General features: G+C 38.5%; 1 protein-coding gene and 1 non-coding gene across 2 annotated transcripts in view; one reads left to right on the top strand and one right to left on the bottom strand.

The window, feature by feature from the left end:
• MORC1 (MORC family CW-type zinc finger 1) overlaps window positions 1-22291 on the top strand; it is a 342077-nt gene that overhangs the window by 34827 nt on the left and 284959 nt on the right.
• On the bottom strand, window positions 20921-21025 carry LOC130830712 (U6 spliceosomal RNA). The gene has a single exon (XR_009047879.1). It is a non-coding gene; the product is annotated as a U6 spliceosomal RNA (small nuclear RNA).

Raw genomic sequence — 22291 nt, forward strand, 5'->3', positions numbered from 1 at the left:
TAAGATATAGATAGATAGATAGATAGATAGATAGATAGATAGATAGATAGATAGATAGAGATAGATAGATAGATAGATAGATAGATAGATAGATAGATAGATAAATAGGGTAACCAATCATGGGAGTGACATCCTGGGACCTTTGGCATATTCTTTTGGTTAAAACCAAGTCACACATTCTTCCTACATGCAAGGAAAGGAGATTAACTCATTAGGTCTCACCTTAGGGTGTGTCCACTTAACTATCAAATATTAAATAATATATTTCTACCATATTTTATTATACTAATTAACAACTCAGCACTTTAGTTGGTGACCTTAAATAATTTGTCTTCTCACTAAATCTCAGTGTTAGGACAAAATTTTCTATGTCTCTCTCACATTTCTGCACATCTTCTTTGTTCTGTTGGCACAGATGTTTGTATAGCTAATGTCTCCCTCCAGAGCAGATGACAGATTTGTTTCCTGACCAGGGTGATAAAGATAGTTTTTCCTTCCTGGGAAACATTAGGCAGGTTTGCTAGCGTCCTCCTTATAAAATTGAGGGTTTCCTAAACTCAAAATTCCTCAGCTGTGACACAAATCCACTGCATGTTCACCTGGATTCACATCCTCATACCCCCATGGGACTTGGAGAGCAATGGGAATCGACTTGAACTTGAAGCTCATGTTGCCTGCTCTTCCCTGGGCACTAAAGTTCTTTATCTCTGACCGGGAGGATTCCTGTCTTCTGCTAGCATCTGTGAAACTGTAAGCAGGCTAAGCAGGGCAACATCTCAGGCCCTTCACAACTCTTGACACTCAGTTTTCTTCTATGTAATATAAGAGATTAGAGTGAGATTATTTCTAACATTCCTTTCATGTTTCATCATTAATATTCTAATACTGTAACTGGCTTTGTCATTTTCATCATTGGCATAGAAGAACTCAACCATTTTTCTACTTCTTTAAAGGGTGTTTAAACACTCTACAATAGTCTGGAGGTAGTAAACATTATTTAAAACCACCTTTTGCAAATAAGGAAACTAAACTTATTTTAATTTGCTGGTACTGCGAATGTGAGGCATTTACCATGTGGGAAACAAAGCTATTAGGATACTGGTTTGACTGGGGGGTCAGGTGCTCATCCCTTAGCTTGTGTTTTTGTTGTTTTTTGGGTTGTGACAACATTATAAAACTCCATTCTTCGAATTTAAGTTGTGTTTAAATATCAGCCTGAAATATTCCACATCCTGTGTTTGTTAACGTTTCCTTTCTCACATTGCAAACATTAACTTGCCTATGACTGTTAATTAGCATTTCTTAATTGATCTTTTTTGTTTACTGTGAAGAAAGGAAGTGCTTTGTCAGGGGATAGAACTGCAGCAAACCTTCAAATAGGGTTGGAGCCTGAAGGGGCATCCTGAAATGAACTCATTCAGGCGAAGTACACAGATATAATAAGTAGGTTTTCCACAAACTCAGCAAAGGACCCAGAACTGTAGGTGAGACTAGCCTGGTTCTCCTATTTTGTTATTTTCTTCAGCTATAATTGAAGGTAGTAAACTCAAAATTTAATTTTTTACTGCATATGAAAAATTTATAGAGACTTCAGAAATAGCTAATACATATTTTTCATAGAAGATTATATTCGGGTTAATACTTTAAAACAAAAACCCCAACGTAAATAAAAAAATCTAACATCTGACATCAGAGTTTGTGCCACAGGTGAGAATCCTCTAAGTGTGAGTGTGTACGTGCATGTGTGTATGGGTTTGTGTTTTTGTGGAGATCAACGTTTACCCTCACCTCCACTTAAGGGGCCAGGTTTTAAGCAAAATGACATTTCGTTGGAGCCATCCTTTCTCCCCCCTCTCAGCCTCGAGTGATGACGATGTCGGTGACAACAGTAGTTACAACAGCAGCTGACGTTTATCTACGTCTCTAATGTTAGAGACTGAATAATAATCAGGCATTATTTTATATGCTTTACTAGCGTTTTATTTAATCTTTAAAACAGCCTGTGGATTGGGTATTACCATTAAACAGATTTTCATGAAACTTGAGCAAAAACAACTTGTGTAACTTTTCCAAATTAAAATAATTTTTAAGTAGTGTCAGAACTTTATCCTAAGGATAACTTCTCAGCAGCCTGGGAATTGGTTTTTTTTTTTTTTTTTTCCTTCCCCCAGTTATGAACCATGACAGAGACAGAAAAAAAAAAGCAAAAAATAAAAAACAAAACTGAAGGTTGAATTAGTAAAAATGAACCTAATTTAGATACCTATAAATCTGTTGTTGTTGTTGTTGATTTTTAGCCACACAGTGTGGCTTGTGGGATTTTAGTTCCCTGACCAGGGATTGAACCTGGGCCCTCAATAGTGAGAACGTGGAGTCCTAACTGCTGCAACACCTGGGAATTCCCAGATACTGAGAAATCTATTAAATGTTTCACTTATTATTAATTTGGGACAGTGAACAAAAGAAAAAATTACCAAAGGAAGCTGGATAAGGTTGAACAGAGAGTGGCAGAAACCAAGAGCTATATCTTGGTCCTCCTACATCTCAGCTTCTCTGGCTGTGTCAGTTCAGAAACCGTCAGATCAGTTTCAGCAGCATTCAGCATGCCACAGTTCCTTTCATGATTTAAACTGCACATTTCTCTCCTAATTTCCACCCCATTTCTCTGCTCCATTTGCCAGAAAAAAAAAAAAAAAAAAAATCCCCCAAAGAGCTGCCTGTGCTTACTATCTCTACTTCCTTGATTTCTCCTCTAATTTCACTCCTGTCAGGTTTCCTGCCCAATATTCCCACAGAAACTGCCTTTACCAAAGTCATCGATGATGTCTTTGTTGTCATCTCCAATAGCTATTTCTGGTTCTTATCTTACTATACCTCTCAATGTAATGTAACAAATCTGACCATGATTTTCTTCACAGAACTCTCCTCCCTTTCTTTGTAACATCATCCTTGCCTGATTGGCCTCCTTTCTCACTGTTCTCTCTTTCTCAGTCTCTTTTTCTGGCCTCTCCTGCATGGACAAACTCAAATCAAGTTTGTTCTCTTCACCTTTGTGCCTATCCCAGTGCCTAGCTCATGAGAGCACTCAATCAGTATTTGTTGGCTGTGTGAATGAAGAAGTGAGCGGATAGAACACTGAATAAATTAATAAATGAAGTGTCATGGATGTGCATAGGTAGGAGAGCTTCATTTTGCCTGAGGCAGTCAGAAAAGTTTTTCTGAAGAAGGTGAGAATTGACCTGTCTTGAGAAATATGTCAAGGCTTGTCTAGTGAGCAAATAAAGCATTCATTTCCAGAAACGAGTGTTCCTACAAAATTAACTTATAGTGTACCATCTCTTAGGAAGCTATAGGAGAATGTTTTATTCCAAAAGGAGAAAATAAGCTAAGAAAGAGAAAAACATGAGATTCAGGAGATCCAAACACAGTGAGAGGAAAAGGAAATCCCTTGGAAGATGGATAAGGGAGATGCTATGATGATGGCTGGGCAGCAGGCCCAGAGATGAGCAGCCCAGAGGGGATCAGGAGGGCAGAGCGCTGCAAGGAGAGGAATTGGATGGAATGTACTTCTGCCAAGGAAAATGAGTCTGATAGGTACATAGAAATCCAGGTTAATTAAAAAGGGATAGTTATTAATTATAGGTAAAATGAAAAATTATTAAAAAACATCATGGCTCATGTAGATGGTGTTTACACAGTCATAATAATGCAAATACTGTTTATTTATTTAATTAAAATTATGTTTTACCTCTACTGGAAGGATTAAAGAAAGGGAAAAGTCTATGCTTTGGGGAGGGATAAGCATGAAAGGGAGCTAAATTCTCATATTCTCCATAGGAAATTCATTAAAAATGGCTAAGGCTGAAAAATTATTAAGTAGCATTATAAATATATTATTTAGAGATGAGTTAAATACTAAACGAAAAAACCAGAATAGTTGGAAATGGTTGCCTCTATGGAAGATAACAGTGGGGTCAAGTGATTACTTGTTTTCATAATAAAACATATAGAAGTATTTGGCATGAGAATGTACATTAAAAAGAATAAAATTAGGCAGAAGAGAGGTTAAACAAAGTCATTAAAATAAACAATTCAGTCCTCAACACTGGGTTCTCAGTGGTGATGTCAAAACCTTTGCTTCATTGTGGGAAAGTTTTAAAAAGAATTGGGGGAAAGTTTGTATTCAATTAATCTTTATAAAAATAAGTGTCTGGGGGCTTCCTAGGTGGCACAGTGGTTGAGAATCCGCCTTCCAGTGCAGGGGACACGGGTTTGATTCCTGCTCCAGGAAGATCCCACATGCCGCAGAGCAACTAAGCCCGTGCACCACAACTATTGAGCCTGTGCTTTAGAGCCCGTGAGCCACAACTATTGAGCCCATGTGCTGCAACTACTGAAGCTCACGTGCCTAGAGCCCGTGCTCTGCAACAAGAGGAGCCAAGGCAATGAGGAGCCCATGCACCACAACAAAGAGTAGCCCCCACTCACCGCAACTAAGAAGGCCCGTGCACAGCAAAAAAAGACCCAACATAGCCAATTAAATAATAAATAAATAAATAAATAAATAAATAAATAAATAAATAAATAAAAATATACCTAACTTATAAAAAAAAGTCTGTCAATCGATGTAATCTCAGAGGGTGATGATGTGAGGCAGACCTAACTGGAAGAATAGGTTACCTGGGCCATAAGAAAATGCAGTTGGTAAATATCACAATATAGCTTTCAGGGCTATTGCAGTTGTGTCTTGGTGGTAAGCTCAGAGACCACATTCTTAGTAAAACCTTGTTTGTAAAGAAAATGTATTGTGGGTTATAGTCAAACTTGCAGTAGGAAAATGTGTTCTCTTTTACTAAAAGCCTTTTGAGGAAAATCATGTTTTCCTCTGAAGAACTCTGTAATTTTATAACTTTTATGTTATAGAATTTATTTTTAATAAGGAAAAAGTCATCCAGCAGAGGTGGCCTATTAAGTAAAGTTATAACATACCTGGAAAACTGTGCCTGGTGCTATTATAGAAGTGTTGTCACAGGACAAAAGTAACGCAGATCCAAGATTATAAGCCTGCAGACTTAGATGTAAGCAACTGCCCCCTAGATTCAGGTCTGAGAACTTCAGTGTAAACAATTCCTTCTGTTAAAAAATGAGAATGGCATCAGACAGTTTGTGCTTGGGCAGAAGATAATTTTTTTTTTTTAATTTTTTTGGGGGTACACCAAGTTCAATCATCTTATTTTCCTATAGCCTATTTATGTGTGTGGGGCTTAGCTGTAGAGGTGAAATGAATTTGGATAGAGAAAATTACTCTATGGAATAAAGAATCTTGCCTGGTTGAGTTTCTGCAGAAATGAGACCTGATAGGGGCTAGGCATCCATTTCTAAAATGGTTCTATTTCTTTGTTACAACCTAGGAGCCTTCTAGTTTTTCCCTCAAGAGCCTTAAAAAATGATTTTTGAAGAAAAACTCTTGCTTCCCAGCCAGTCTTATTAATCCTTTCGGGGAGAGAAGGTAGCAACAGAAGTCCCCCTGAAAGATATGTCCACTTGGGACCTGTGAATGTGACCTTATTTGGAAAAAAGGTCTTTGGAGTTGTAACTAAGTTAAGGATCTCAAGATGAGATCATCCTGGATTCTAGTGGGCCCTACATTCAATGACAAGTGTCCTTAGAAGAGAAGAGAAGGGGCAGAGACACACAGGGGAGGTCATGTGAAGATAGAGGAAGAGATTGGAGCAATGCACATACAAGTCAAGAATCGCTGAGGATTGCCAAGCAGCCACCAGAAGCTAGAAGAGAGTCATGGGACAGTTTCTCACAAGTGCCTCCAGAAGGAACAAGCCCTGCGTGCCGAGACATTGATTTCAGACTTATGCCCTCCAGAACTGTAAAAAAAAAAAAAACAAAAACAAAACTTCCATTGTTTTAACGCACCCAGTCTGTGGTAATTTCTTTTTTTTTTTCCTTTCTTTCTTTCTCTTTCTTTCTTTCTTTTTTTATAGTTGTGGCACACAGGCTTAGTTGCTCCGTGGCATGTGGGATCTTCCCAGAGCAGGGCTCAAACTCGTGTCCCTTGCATTGGCAGGCGGATTCTCAACCACTGCGCCACCTGGGAAGTCCCTGCGGTAATTTCTTACGGTAGCCACAGGAAAAGGATACACAGCTTTTCCAGTCTGACTGTTTTCAGTAGAGCCCTCCACCCAGCTGGGTCTGCCCTCTCCCTGACCCCTGACCAGTTCTCTTCGGGAGAGAATATATAGTCAGCCAACACGTAACCCTTTTCTAAATATATGCTACAAAAATGCTTCGTATTTGCTTAAACTTTTCTCCCAGTTTAAGATTGTTAATTTAACAAATGTCTTTTAGATTACTTCATCCAAGGAAAAAGCCAAATCTCAGGGGAGCTACAGCTAAGACACTCGGTGTCTAAAGTCATGGGAAGATCAGTAATGCCATTCAACTAATATTTACCATGGATCTAAGATGAACTAGGCAGCATGGGCAACCAAGAGGTTGATTCAGAGGTAGTTCCTGCCTTCAGGGGTATTAAATCCTGTAAAGAGGGGGAAGACACAATTTCAAGCAGCCTTCAGGGAAGAAAGGAATTGATATTATCAAAGCCAAATAAGGTTCTGTAGGAAAGATCTTTTCTGATGGAGGCCATTTCAGGGCTGCTTTGTGAAAGATCCTTTTAAAACTCTGGCTGATTCTTTAAGAGCCAGGTCAATCACCATTTCCACTGGGAAGCCGTCTCTGACTCCTTGGTGCTGGCTACCCGGTCTTCTGTGACCTGAGACTTTAAGATTTCTCTATTTCACATTTAACCTTGAGGATTTATTTGCACATCTTACTTCCCTCACTAGATTTTGTCCAAACTTTGGGTGTATGTATGTGATTATTTTTTAATAGCACATATACTGACATACATTTGCTACACTAATAAATAAATGAATGCATCCTAGCAGAGATGGTCAGAGAACTGAGATACCCAGATGAAAGAAATGGCATGAACAGAGGCACCGAGGGTGAGAGAGGTAAGTGTTGTCAATATTGAAAACTGTCTTCTTTACAATTTCCCTGGAGGCTAATCCCACTTAAATGTATATCATTAAGGATGCCCTTCAGCTGCAGGTAACAGAAGCCCCACCACAGTGGTGTATAAAATAGAGGATTTTTTCCCCCATTAAATGAGACTCTAGATATAGGCAGCTGAGAGCTGAGTCCTCCATGTTCCAGTCTGCCTTCCTCTTTTTATTTCAACGTCCTCAGTAAGCAGCTTTACCCCAGGATTACTTCATAGTCACAGTGTAACTTCATACCTGCATTCTACGCAGGACAACAAAAGGGGCAACAGGAAGGAACACTCAGGCCTATGTCAGGAAAATAAAACTTCCCCAGAAATCCCCAACAGATTTCTGCCTACGTGTCATTGATCAAAACTGTACACATGGCTACTTCTAGCTGCACGGGAGGCAGGGAATATCTTTTTTTGGGGGGGGGGAGGGGCACTTGGCCTTTTACCAATGACTCTTGAACCCACTGACTTCAATTCCACAGAACCAAAGCTCTTTGGCTTATTGGAACTACCTTTTTCTCAATATCACGTATAGTGGGATAGAGTGTGTTCCTTTCAAGGAGGTTTCTTCTAAACTCCTGCACTCCTGAACAGCAAAACAGCATGCAGACCAAAGCTGGAGGACAAGGACATAATTCTCTGCACACTGTTTCTTCCATCTTTCATTATGTAAACACTGACATTTCCTGACCACCACTAGGCTTCTGTTATTATTCAAGAAGCTGAGTCATTATCCTAACTTTCCAGATTGAATCAGAAAACAACAGATTTTTCCAAATGTGATATTGTTAGTTTAGGTTAAAGTTGGTTTCCCTGGTTTCTTGGTGTGTGTTTAGAACTTTTTCCAAATTTAGAAAATTTGAGACTCTAGCGTGAAGATTTTTGTTTGTGACATTGAAAATTATTTTATTAGTAGACTATGGAAAAATCCTAAAGTAATTATAGAACCCTGAAAAATGTCACAGATAATTAGTAGACCTATTTCTCTTCATATATGTGGATTCCTGCCCTTGGATTCCATTCTTCTTTAATAATTGCATTTTTTGTGTTTCTAGACAGTATTTATGACCCTTTGAATCATCCTAAGGCAGAAACTTATTTATAGGCAGAATAAAGAACAAACAAGTTTTATTATATTTCTCTCACGTGATGTACTTCTTAGCTTGATGCTATAACATCATGAAAGCTTATCAAAAAAAGTAATTGTAAAATGTAATGTCAAATTATGATTTGAACAACACTGACCATAATATATAGCAAATATATCATGTACAAATGTTCCCTGATTCTGTTTTTTGAATGTGTACTGTAGATTTTCTTATAAAATACTGTTCAATATGTATTTTTGGGTGAAAGGAAATATTGGTTTAGTTTAAGTTCCCCAAAATTGGAGCTTACCAATGAGAAGTGTTTCTGTAACTGTCTGAACTTAGCATCCAGTTTCAAAATGCCTAGATTCAAATGTCATTGCTAATACTTATCAACTGTGTGACCTCAAGCAAGTTTCTTAATCTCTGTGTGCCTCAGTTTTATCATTGGAGGAATTAAAAGTCTTGATGTCATGTTGTTATAACAATAAAACTTGAAACAAATGGCATACTGAAAGTGTCATAAAGTCTTATAAATTTGGTCATTATTTTCAGAAAGTAAGAGAAATGGACATGGTTGTTAGATGTCCTTGACTTCTCCAAGTCTCAGCAATTGTGGGGAGGCAAAAACTATCTCCCATGCTCCCTTTAGTAAGGTGCCAATTTCTGCCTCAAGGTATGCTCAGGGCTCATTAGAATGGAGTTTTCCATGAAAGTTCTCTAAAGGTAAATTCAGGGAAATGTACATGGGAAACAGGAAATAGGAGTCATGTCAGTAAGTTAGTTGAAGTCCAATATTGAATGAGTCCAAGCACATGATTCTTGACTTCAAAGTTAGAGACACAGATTTATTTTTATTTATTTATTTATTTATTTATTTATTTATTTATTTATTTATTTAATTGGCTGTGTTGGGTCTTCGTTGTTGTATGCAGGCTTTCTCTCGTTGCGGAGAGCGGCGGGTGGGGCTTCTTTGCAGTGCGTGGGCTTCTCAGTGCAGTGGCTTCTCTTGTTGCAGAGTATGGGCTCCAGGCGTGCGGGCTCAGTAGTTGCGGCTTGCGGGCTCTAGAGTGCAGGCTCAGTACTTGTGGCGCACAAGGCTCAGTTGCTCCGAGGCCTGTGGGATCCTCCCGGACCAGGGCTCGAACCTGTGTCCCCTGCATTGGCAGGCGGATTCCCAGCTGCTGCACCACCAGGGAAGTCCAGAGACATAAGATTTAGACACCTGTATCATTAAGGAGTGTTTTCAGTTATGAATATCAGAGCACACAGTGGCTTTGTCAGTCATTATCTTTTGTTACCTTATGTAATCAGCAATCTGGATGTAGGTAGTTTCCAGTTAGGGAAAAGCAGCAGGAAGGCAGCTATCTGGACCTTCACAACAGAAATCAAGTTGGCCAACAGAACTGTGAGAAAATAAATTTCTATCGTTTAAGCCTCCCAGTCTATGGATTTTGTTATGGCAGCCCAAGCTGCTATAAAATTGCAGAGGAGGGCTTCCTAGGTGGCGCAATGATTGGGAATCTGCCTGCCAATGCAGAGGACATGAGTTTGATCCCTGCTCCAGGAAGATCCCACATGCCACGGAGCAACTAAGCCCGTGCACACACACACACAAAAAATTGCAGAGGAAAAATTTTCCTAGAAACCTCCTAGTAAATTTTGCTTTAATTTAATTGCTGGAACAAAGTCACAGGGCCACAGCTAGTGTTATGGTAAGTTGGGGAAATATATCACAAAATGCAGCGAGACCAGCACAGTTGGCTTCTATCAGTCACAGCTTATCATACGTGGCTGGCTGCATCATCATCCCTAACAAAACAGATGTTCTGTTAACAGGGGTGGAGGGCGATAGCTGTCAGATGGGCAAATGACCTTTCTGCCATAGAGCCTGGGACAGTTAGAGAACTATACACAGAAATTATATGCAAGTAGGTATTCAACTGATAAAATTGGGAGTAACCTTTAAGTATCTTAAGAATTAGAGAGGCAAACAGATCATTGTGGCATTACTGAGAAAACATGGAGCAGATAAGACTTGTGCTAGAGATCTTGCCCAGCCTCAAACATACCTGTGAATTCCAACCATATGCATTTGCTTTATCCTGCATTCTCAGTGGATGCTGCATCCACCCACTCAGTAGAGTGAGCCAGCATCCCAAGGTCGTCCTTGGCCTCTCCCTCATATCCCACATCCAATCAGTCAACAAATTGTGATGATTCTATTTCAATATCCTTTGTCTATATCTCTTCATTCCCCAAACTACTCATAGTAAATTAAGGGCCTTCTTTATATTTAGCCTGTATTACAGACTTCCAGATGTCCAGTGTTTTCCTCTTCAGTACAATCTCCATGCTGTAGCCAGTGTACAACATAGAGCTGATCATTCCGACTTACCATCTTTTTCCACCATTTCTGTATAAGGCCCATTGTTCCTTATGTTCTTACTCAGTCTGTTTTCCTTGTCTTATCTCCTACTCCTTCACTCTATTTGTCCAGCCACGCGAATCTACTAACAGTTGTCTCAACGTATCCAATACTCTCACACTCCATCCTTAGCTCATGCTGTTCTGTCTTCACACTGAATGCAGTCATCCAGCTTCTTCTTGGTAAATTTTGATTCTTCAAGATTTATCTTATGTGTCATCTGATGCTTTAGATTGAGCTAGGCCTCTTTATTTGTTTCCTTGTTTCTTGTCATAACTCTCGGCAAAATCCTTTATTATAGGGGAAGGAGAGTTTTGTCTCGAAAATATTGAGACACTATTAGGCACTATTGGGTACTTTTACAGACAATCTCATTTAATCCGCACAACCTGAACTGTGAGAATTATTGCAGACAAATCCCGTTTAGCACAGGGTTATTGCATTTGACATGGAAAGGGTAACTGAATCTGGACTATGTGAGATCTGTATTGGAAAGGGAAATAGAAATGTTTTTCTTTATCTTGTCTACAGGCAATCAGCATTTGCTTCTTTTCAAATCAGAAGTTGTGACATGTATCTAGGCATAATTTCTGCAAGCTACTATACAAACAATTGTTGGTCACGTCCCCCAAGGCTGTTTTTTTTTAAACATTTATTTATTTATTTAGGCTGCACTGGGTCTTTGTTGCGGCATATGAGGTCTTTAGTTGTGGCATGCGGACTCTTAGTTGTGGCATGCAAGTGGGATCTAGTTCCCTGATGAGGGATCAAACCCAGTCCCCTCCTGCATTGGGAGCTCAGAGTTTTACCCACTGGGCCACCAGGGAAGTACCCCCTCAAGGCTATTTAAGTCGACTTTCAGATGTCAGAAGGCCTCCACAAATCCTTGATTGACTTTATTTATTTATTTATTTATTTATTTATTTATTTTATTGGCTGTGTTGGGTCTTTTTTTTTTTTTTTTGCTGTGCATGGGCTTTCTTTTTAGTTGCAGTGAGTGGGGGCTACTCTTCATTGTGGTGTGCAGGCTCCTAATTGCCGTGGCTTCTCTTGTTGTGGAGCACGGGCTCTAGGTGCGTCGGCTTCAGTAGTTGCAGCACATGGGCTCAATAGTTGTGGCTCATGGGCTCTAAAGCACAGGCTCAATAGTTGTGGCGCATGGGCTTAGTTGCTCTGCATCATATGGGATCTTCCTGGAGCAGGGATCGAACCTGTGTCCCCTGCATTGGCAGGAGGATTCTCAACCACTGCACCACCTAGGAAGCCCTTGATTGACTTCTGAATTCTACCATTACTTAGTTACCTCCATCAGTTTTATTTTTAAGGTGCTCACTTATCATAAAATGTGCATTTTAATATCTGTTGTAAAACTCTGCCATAGCACCTTGCAACATCTCCTACACTATCAATTTGTTTGCCATTCATCAGCCATTGAAAGTTCACAGTGCTTAAAATAAAATAATAAAAAAAAAAAAAAAAAGAAAGTTCACAGTGCTCAAAAAAACATGAAATAATGGCAGAAAAAAAGATCATGTCAGAGTAAGCAAATAAATTGGGAGTGTGTGATATTGCTTACTCTGTGTTGCTTGATGGGTCAAAAGAAAAATATATGTTAATTTTACTGTTCGGTGGAATAATAAATACATTATTCTCTTTAAAAATATAAAACTACTTCTGAGACAAACAGTCTGTAACAAACTGGTACCATACAGCACAGAACTAAATGAGGTGTGCTTACAGGAGATATAACTGAGGCAGAGAGATGGAGAACTGGCTTAAGGCCACTTTCCTAAGATTAGAGCCAAGATTCAAACCCAAGTCTCCCTTGCTCTGTGGCAGATGTTCTTTTCACTATACCACTCTCTCTCTTTTTTTAAAATAAATGAATAAATTTATTATTTATTTATAAATTTATTTATTTATTTTTATTGGCTGTGTTGGGTCTTCATTGCTGTGCATAGGCTTTCTCTAGTTGCGGCGAGCAGCGGCTACTCTTCGTTGTGGTGCGCGGGCTTCTTATTGCGGTGGCTTCTCTTGTTGCAGAGCATGGGCTCTAGAGCATAGGCTCAGTAGTTGTGGTACATAGGCTTAGTTGCTTCGCGCATGTGGGATCATCCCGTACCAGGGGTCAAACCCATGTCTCCTGTATTGGCAGGTGGATTCTTAAACACTGTGCCACCAGGGAAGTCCCCCACTCTGTCCTTCTATAGCACTTGACACATGCTGTTGTAATCATTACTTTTTTTTTTAACTGTCTCCCTCTTTGAAGTTGATTGAGGAAGAGAATGTTATGGCTGGTTTGATCTTCTATCCAGATCACTAAAACTTTCTCCATATCAGCAAGAAGGCTGTTTCTCTTTCTTATCATCCGTGTGTTCTCATAAGAGTACCAGTTTTTACCTTTTATGTGAGAAGGTTTAGGAATATATACACAGATTTTATTCCAAATTCTAGAGGCTAGCCTGTTTCACAACTGTTTTTGTTATCTCATGATTCTTGTCTTAAAGTCTCAGCAGAAATTTTTATCTTAACATCCCCTTATATACTCAACCACCCAACTGGGAAATTCAAACCTTGAGTTGAGTAAAAATATATCTTCACTTCTATATGTTAGAAAGCCAAATCTGAAGATTGATAAGTTTTATGTTCCCTTTAAATTCTACCTTCTTCAATTTATGGTGTGAATTTTATAAACTTGCAAAGAGAACACTCAGCATTCATTAAAGTCCCTGTTAGATGGTTTTACACCTGACTTTGCTATTCAAGCAAACTTTTCTTCTTTAAGTAAGCTCAGAGCCTGGCTGCAGTTTGCCCAGAGGCATAGGAACTTCAGTTGTTCAGTCGTTCACCTCATTCTTACACACAGAGTTTCTGATCTCAGTTTGATAGTTTTCTGTTTGGGTAAGAGGGGCCCTCATATTACATCTTCTTCCACCCAAATATAAATATTTTATTTGAATAATATTATGATTACTTTGTACAAAAATAACTCACAAATACATTGGTAACTGTGAGTTCTAGATAACTGTGAGGCCTTCGTGTTGACAGGCTAAGTCACTGATTGTTTCAGTTTTACTTTCTTGTGTTATAAAGTTTGCAGTTTCCACAGTGGATCATCACAAGTGCATATTAGCAATAATAGCAGCTTTCTTTTCCATCCATAGAAACACTCCAATATTTGCATTTTCTGTAATGAGAATTAGTGTTGCTTAGAAGAGTTTTTGCCTTTGAGCAAAAGCTTTTAAGAGACTACCCATAGGCAAGCAATAACTGCATAGAAAAAGAACTAGACCAGGACTCCAGAGACTTGGATTAAAGTTCAGAAATGCTTGAAAGAAACTAGGAAACTATGTTGTTATCCTAATTCCTAATATTATTTTTAATGGTTTTAAAATCTTTTTTCTGCATAAGTATATTCTCTTTTAGAGTACCTCAAAATAATGTCTATTATTATTTAGCATTAATATAAATAGATAATCCTATGATTTATTTAAACCTTTACAGTTTTCAAAGAACTTTTATAAATATAAAAACCTAGAAATGTCAAATTTTTTGAAATTTGACAGTGTTTAAAAATCACATCAACTTAGTCGAACACACTTTTTATTTGGAAAAGATTCCAGCGTTACAAAATATTAACGTAAAAGATAGAGATTATCTGTAGCTATTGTATTAACCACTGCTTATAGTTCAGTATACATTTCCGTGATATTTATTTTTCTAAACATTTACTTGTGATGATTTTTTCCTTTTCATACAAAGATAGAACTATATCATCCATGCTGTTTTTTCACATATCAATAGCTCTTGAATATCCTCTTTTGTTTACATGATGTCAAATCTATTTCATCTTTTAAATTGCCATGCAGTAATTTATAGCTCATTCAATCAATCTCTTAATGATAGACATTTAGATTGTTCCCAGTGTTTCTCTAATACAATCAAAACTGCATAAGTATTCTCAAACACTTATTTTTGGAGCTTCTGCAAGTACATCTGAAGGATAAATTTCTGTTTAGGATATCTTCATTAAAGAGTAAGAATATTGGGCTTCCTAGGTGGCGCAGTGGTTAAGAATCCGCCTGCCAATGCAGGGGACATGGGTTCGATCCCTGCTCCAGGAAGATCCCACATGCTGTAGAGCAGCTAAGCCCTTGCGCCACAATTATTGAGCCCATGTGCTGCAACTACTGAAGCCCACGTGCCTAGAGCCCGTGCTCCACAACAAGAGAAGCCAAGGCAGTGAGGAGCCTGCGCACCACAACGGAGAGTAGCCTGTGCGCATTTGTGGATCCCTCCAGTTCTCCTATTTTATGGCTCAGTGATTGTGATGATGATGATGATGATGTATGTTTCCATGGGTAGCCGGATATGAAATATGATGAACTGCTGGCAAGAGGTGATTAGGATGCATGAGATAACAGAAAAAAATATATGTATATATTGGTCTCTGACTTCTAACGAGGTAACTCTTGGTGGGTCCTGGATGGGGATAGTCACCAGAAAGATCCAGCCATGATTAGAAGCTTGGAATTTTCAGCCCTACTCCCCATTCTCCAGAGACAGGAGAGGGGCTAGAAATGAAGTTAATGATCCATCATGCCTAGCTGATGATGTCTTCATAAAAATCCCGAAAGTACGGATTTGAAGAGCCTCTGGGTTGGTGACTACTTGGAGGTGCTGGGAGAGTAGTGCCCTGGGAGAGAATATGGAAGCTCTGTGTCCCTTCCCACATAGCTGGTCCTACACATCTCTTTCATCTGGATGTTCATCTGTATCTTTTATCATATCCTGTTGTTATAATAAACTAGTAAACAGAAAGTACACTGTTTTTCTTAATTCTGTGAGCCGCTCTAGCAAAGTAATTGAACCCAAGGTGAGGGTTTTGGGAACCTCTGATTTATAGCCGATAGGTCAGAAACACAGGTGACAACCTGGACTTGCCATTGAACTTGGGGTGGGGAGCAGTCTTGTGGGACTGAGCCCTTAAGCTATGGATCTGACGCTATCTCCAGGTAGTGTTAGAATTGAGGAAAATAGTGGGATACCCAGCTGGTGTCACAGAATTGCTTGGTGTGGGAAAAATTCCCACACGTTTGGTGACCAGAAGTGTCAGAAGTGAGGTGTGCTGTGTTAGTAGTAAAGGGGAGACATATAAGAAAGTGAATTTTTCCTTCTCAGGATGGCTCTTAAATTCCTACAGCTCTTACATAGTCTCTTTCAATTGGAGACCATAGTAGGTTGAAAATAAAACTACCCACTTTTATAAAGGTAGGCAAAAGATCAAGAAAAATCATGTTGTATCCCATCATAAGGAGAGGTAAACAAACTCCTTATTGTAGATGATCTTTAGACTGCTGCCTCTCCCTCTGATTGAATCTGAGATTATTTGATCAATTAAAGGATATGTTTCTAGACATTTATTATAAAAGTCTTAATAGGACTTCCATCTTCCCAGGTACTGTTTTAGATTTTTCACATCTATTCTTCTCTGTAATAACTGTAATATCATGAGTTTTCATGAGAATTTCTAAAAGTACAAGGCAGCAATTACTATATATTCTTTTAGCTGAGCATGGTGAGAATTGCAAGAAGGGAATGGTGTGTTGGATTGCTAAAAGAGATAAGTAATGGTGAAAAAATTCTGTGACTTGGAGAAACAGTATTTTTCTTGAACGTCAGAGGCAATACAAAATGTATGATACTGCGATCACGAAGACTTGGTCCTACCAGTTATTATCTCTGGGTCAGAGTACATCTGTTTCCTCATCTATAAAATAGGAATAATTATGTTACCTATTTATGGGGATTATTAGAGATTATTATGAAAATCAACCATTATTCATCTTTGAAGTCCCAGTGTGGTCATCATCTCCTCTGAGAAGCTATTCTGACTCTCTCTCCCACAAGGTAAGATAAAATACCTTGTCTCTGGGCATCGCCCCACCCCCCACACTTATTCCCACTCTACACCAGGACCCTCTGCTATCACTGCATTTCTTACCATATCTAAATTGCACCTACGTATACCTGTCACTGCCACTAGACTGTGATGATATCCTTGTAACCTTTATGTCTTCAACACTTAAACAGGGTACCTGTTTATCAGAGTATGAGCTCTGTAAATGTTTGTTGAGTGAATGAATGACATATTTCAAGGGCTTGCCCAGTACTTAAAATATTAAAAACATTCAGTAATTTGTTCTTGACTTCTTTTGTAAAATTGTGCCTCCAAAGTTTTATCAAGGGTAAGATTTATCTTTTACTTATGATGCTTTAACTACCGAAATGCAGGGTTAGGACAGTTTTTGGATCCATTCTAGGTAATTAGATACACTGTGAGGTACATGGTTCATGGAAGGTTAAGATTTACCAAACTAGATGAATAACAGGATGAAAATTGCTTCAGACCTTTAGTCATAGCCTATGCACATACATCCAGAAAAAAATTAATTATTTGACCCTTTGACCGTATTTTTTGTAAACATATAACTTGGCAGTGTCAATTTAGATCATCAAAGCAATGTGGTGGAGACCTTTTTTGCATTTGTCTCAGCTGCCTTATTTCACTGCATTACAAATGATGTTAATTCTGTGCTTAATTATGCCTAACATAATATATATGCAGCGCAGTGTTTATCAGTTGGATATAACAAAAATTCTGTTGTTTCTTCCCATCTTCCTTCTGCTTATCATTTGTTGATTTTTGAAAGCAGCTGGAGTTGTTCCATGTGAATGGAAACAATTACAAGGCTGTACAATAAATGCTTTCTCTCTAGAAACCATCTTATATCAACTGTGATCTTTGCTTTTTATAGATTTGGTGCGCATTTTCACGCAAACTTTTAACCTGATCTTTGTTATCCAGTTCAGAAGAAAATCTCTTAGACAAAAAAAAGTTCACATTTGAATTTTTCAAAAGCATGCATATTTCATCCATTGAAACAAGAACTTCCGTATCTCCAAATTGAGTATTATAGTCTGTTGGGCATGTGTTGATTCATGTTTACATAAAAGACCATCTTAATGTAATGACTGGGTGTTTGTGGCTTAGATTCTCATATTTTTAACTATTACATGTGACTTAGGAGTTGGAAAGTGAGTAGCTTTTGGATAGTATTTATTTTGAAAAGGACCCTTTCAGCTAGTTTGCCCATTAGAGACAAATTTATTTAAAAAAATGTTCTTTTAAAATTTTTTCAGTGCAAGTTCAAACTGCAATTAGAGAAGTATAATTATTGAAAAGCATTGTAGCTTATGTGATTTTTCCCAAAAGTTCTATGATAAAAATTCATGAAAAATATTTTTGGTGGCTGTCAATATTTATTAAAACATCTTTTTTTTTTTTTTTTCCCCACCACATGGCATGTGGGATCCTAGTTCACCGACCAGGGATTGAACCCATGCTCCCTGCAGTGGAAGAGCAGAGTCCTAACCACTGGACCATCAGGAAATTCCAAAATTAACATAAATTCTGAGAGTAGTTTTATAAGTAAAACTTAGGTCATTATAAAACATATGAGTTATGCTTTAGTAATAATAGCCATGCTTATTGAGCGACTATTCTATGTCAAATGCTTTACATAAATTATACAGAATTATCTCATTTATTCCTCAGACCAATCCCTTTAAAAGACAAGGACCAGAAACTTAAGGATTTTATTCAGATTTGGTAAAAGACAAGGACCAGAAACTTAAGGATTTTATTCAGATTTGGTAAGTGGAAGATGCAGGATCAGCAGCCGTTTTTGCCTGTGCTAAATCCTTGCTCTGTCTCTGTTGATCCTGCTCATCCTCCTTCACCCGTCCTGCCACCAGGGGGACCCAGATGATAGAGCCAGATGAAGGCTCCAGCCAAGGGCTTACCCTATTCTGAACATTGCTGACACCCTACATCCTTGCTATCTTTCCTTCTCAGTAAACTTAACACATCCAGGATGGAATTTGGGGGGATCATTTTACTTCTTCCTTGTAAGTCTCTCTTTTTGTTCTAGCAAATTCTAAATGCTAGAGAGCCTCTTCCTTTACTGTAAGTTGCTCAAGGTGGTAACAGCAATTTAAGTGCCACAATTCCTTTCTCTTTCTCTCTTCCCTTCTGATCCTCTGTCTCTTTGCCAACACTGACTGGCATGTAATAAGTGCTCAATAAATGGCAGTTATTGTTACTTTCCAGGTTCTGGGGCTCCTTCCTGAAGGGATTTTTGGTAATAACAATAATAATCATAGCTAATATTTATAGCGCACTATGTACCAGAATCTCTTTCAAGAACTTTAAATGCAAGTCCTGTTTTTATGTCTGTCTTATCAAACAAGGAAAAGGTGAGGCTCAGAGAGCACATTACCTGTCTAAGATAACACTGATAACTGGTTGGCAGTGTTAGTTCTGGAGCTCAAGTTTTAGGACTCTAGTCCTTTACTGACTCATGTGGTGGTGTAGAAATGTGCTGTTCAAATCTCCTTCAAGAGAATCTGCTGTGTGAAGCATAGTTGATGACAGAGTCCAGCTGCCAACCCCTTTAAAACCACTATGGTGTTCATACCAAAGCCATGCTTCCTTCCCCTGGGCTGCCTCTAAGTGGGGATAGTAGTATTGGCTTACTCCAGAAATGGAAAAGATAACTCAACATTGGCAACTCTGTTAATATAATTCACCCAGGGGAGAACAAATACGAGAAATCGTATAATCATACCAATCAAGTATTGGGAAAAAACTCAGTAAGCTGGGACTTCATGGCCACATTTTAAACTAATAGTTACCATCTAAAAAGCCAATATCATGTGTTAATGAAAACACAATGAGAAAATCCCCATAACGTCAAAAATAAAGCCAGAATGTCCACTGTCACTACTCTTTTTTCTTTTTTTAAATTGAAATATAGTTGATATAGAATAATATGTTAGTTTCAGGTGTACGACGTAGTGATTTGACATTTGCACACATTGTCACCACAAGTCTAGTAACCATCTGTCCCCATACAAAGTTATTAAGATATTATTGACCATATTCTTTATGTTGTACATTACATCCTCGTGGCTTATTTATAACTGAAGGTTTGTGCCTGTTAATCCCCTTTACTAATTTTGTCTCCCACCTCCCAGCAACCACCTGTTTATTCTCTGAGTCTGTTTTCATTTTGTTTTGTTTGTTTTGTTTTGTGTTTTAGCTTCCATATCTAAGTGAAATCATCCTGTATTTGTCTTTTTCTGTCAGACTTATTTCACTTGACATAATACCCTTTAGATCCATTCATGTTGTCACAAATGGCAAATGTCATTCTTTTTCATGACTAATATTCCATTGTATATATGTACCACATCTTCTTTATCCATTCATCTGTTGATGGACATTTAGATTGTTTCCATATCTTGCTATTTAATGCTGCACTGAACAATAAGGTGAATATATCTTTTCAACTTAGTGTTTTTGTTTTCTTTGGGTAAACACCCAGAAGTGAAATTGCTGGATCATATGGAAGTTCTATTTTAATTTTTCAAGGAAATTCCATAATGTTTTCCATAGTGACTCTACCAATTTACAGTCCCACAAACAAGGGTTCCCTTTTATCCACCTCCTTGCCAACACTTGCTTCTTAATCTTTTTGATAATTGCCATTCTGACAGGTGTGATGTGGTAGCTCACTGTGGTTTTGATTTGCATTTCCCTGATGATTAGTGATATTGAATATCTTTTCAGGTGTCTGCTGGCCATCTGTAGAAAAATTTCTGTTCAGGTCCCTGCCCATTTTTTTAAAAAGTTAATTAATTAATTACTTAATTAAATTTATTTGGTTGAGTTGGGTCTTTGTTGCTACACACAGGCTTTTTCTAGTTGCTGTGAGCGGGGGCTGTTCTTCATTGTGGTTCATGGGCCCTTCATTGTAGTGGCTTCTCTTGTTGTGGAGCATGGGCTCTAGGCGCATGGGCTTCAAGAGTTGTGGCACACGGGCTCAATAGTTGTGGCTCATGGGCTCTAGAGCACAGGCTCAATAGTTGTGGCGCATGGGCTTAGTTGCTCCGTGGAATCTTCCCAGAGCAGGGCTCAAGCCTGTGTCCCCTGCATTAGCAGGTGATTCTTAACCACTGCACCACCTAGGAAGTCCCTGCCCATTTTGTAATTGGGTTGTTTTGTTTTTTTGATATTGAGTTATATGAGTTCTTTATATATTTTAGATATCAACCTCTTTTTGGATATATCTGATATTGCAAATATATTCTCTCATTCAGTAGGTTGCCTTTTTGTTTTGTTGACAGTTTTCTTTGCTGTGCAAAGCTATTTAGTTCAGTGTAGTTCCATTTGTTTACTTTTGCTTTTGCATCCCATGCCTGAGGAGAAAACATAGAGAATGTATCACAAATTTCTGTGTCATCCTTGCTCAGAGGGCCATGCTCGTCTCTATATTGCTCCAGTTTTAGCATATGTGTTGCCCAAGTGAGCACACACTACTACTTTTTTAACATGGTTCTGAAGGTACTTGCCAGTACAATTAGAGAGAATGAGGCAAACATATTTGAAAAAAGATGTAATGTTATTCTTATTTGCAAATGTTATACTTGCTTACATGAATATACAAAAGAATCAAATGAAAATTTGTAACAAACAATAGAAATGGGAGACCTTGCCTGTGAGAAGGTTCTGGATGCTGAGTTTCCTTCAGGCTGCAGTTGCTTTTAATCACCAACGAATGACAAGGGCTGCTTCATACCTTAGTTTTAGTCAAGGAATTCTTGGGAAGACACGCCCACACCATCAGCTTCGGGTCCCTATTTTATTTTAGAAAGCTGTGCAACCTTTGGTGCCAGAAACATGAACGTGCCCTCCCACGCCTGCAGAGAAGTTTGTCCAGGTGCAAGCACTGCAGCAAAGGGTCTCTGGTCTCAGCCTGTCTCACAGGACAAGCAACCCCAAAAGTTTGGACAACCATGAGGAAACAAAGAAACACCATGCAGGCAAAAGAGCAGGAAGAAAACCCACAAGACCAAATAAATGAGGAGGAAATAGGAAAAATGCCTGAAAAAGAATTCAGAGTAATGATAGTAAAAATGATACAAAATCTCGATAACAAAATAAAGTACAAGAAATAGTTCATAAGAACTCAGAAAAACAAACAGCAATGGATAACAAAATAACTGAAATTAAAAATACTCTAGATGCTATAACCAGCAGAATGACTGAGGCAGAAGAACGAATAAGTGAGTTGGAAGACAGAATGGGAGAAATAAATGCCACAGAGCAGGAAAAAGAAAAAGAATAGAAGACAGTCTCAGAGACCTCAGTGATAACATTAAGCGTACCAACATTCGAATTATAGGCATCCCAGAAGAAAAAGAAAACAAGAAAGGGTCTGAGAAAATATTTGAAGAGGTTATAGTGGAAAACTTCCCCAACATGGGAAAGGAAATAATTCACCAAGTCCAAGAAGCACAGAGAGTCCCATACAGAATAAACCCAAGGAGAAATACACCAAGGCACATACTAATCAAACTAATGACAATTAAACACAAAGAAAAATATTAAAAGCAGCAAGAGAAAAGCAACAAACAACATATAAGGGAAAACCCATCAGGATAACAGCTGACCTTTCTACAGAAACTCTGCAGGCCAGAAGGGAATGGCAGGATATACTGAAAGTCCTGAAAGAGAGAAACCTACAGCCAAGAATACTCTACCCAGCAAGAGCCTCATTCAGATTTGAGGGAGAAATC

Source organism: Hippopotamus amphibius, chromosome 10 (genome assembly GCF_030028045.1).
Source record: "Hippopotamus amphibius kiboko isolate mHipAmp2 chromosome 10, mHipAmp2.hap2, whole genome shotgun sequence".
NCBI classification, from domain to species: Eukaryota; Metazoa; Chordata; class Mammalia; order Artiodactyla; family Hippopotamidae; genus Hippopotamus; species Hippopotamus amphibius.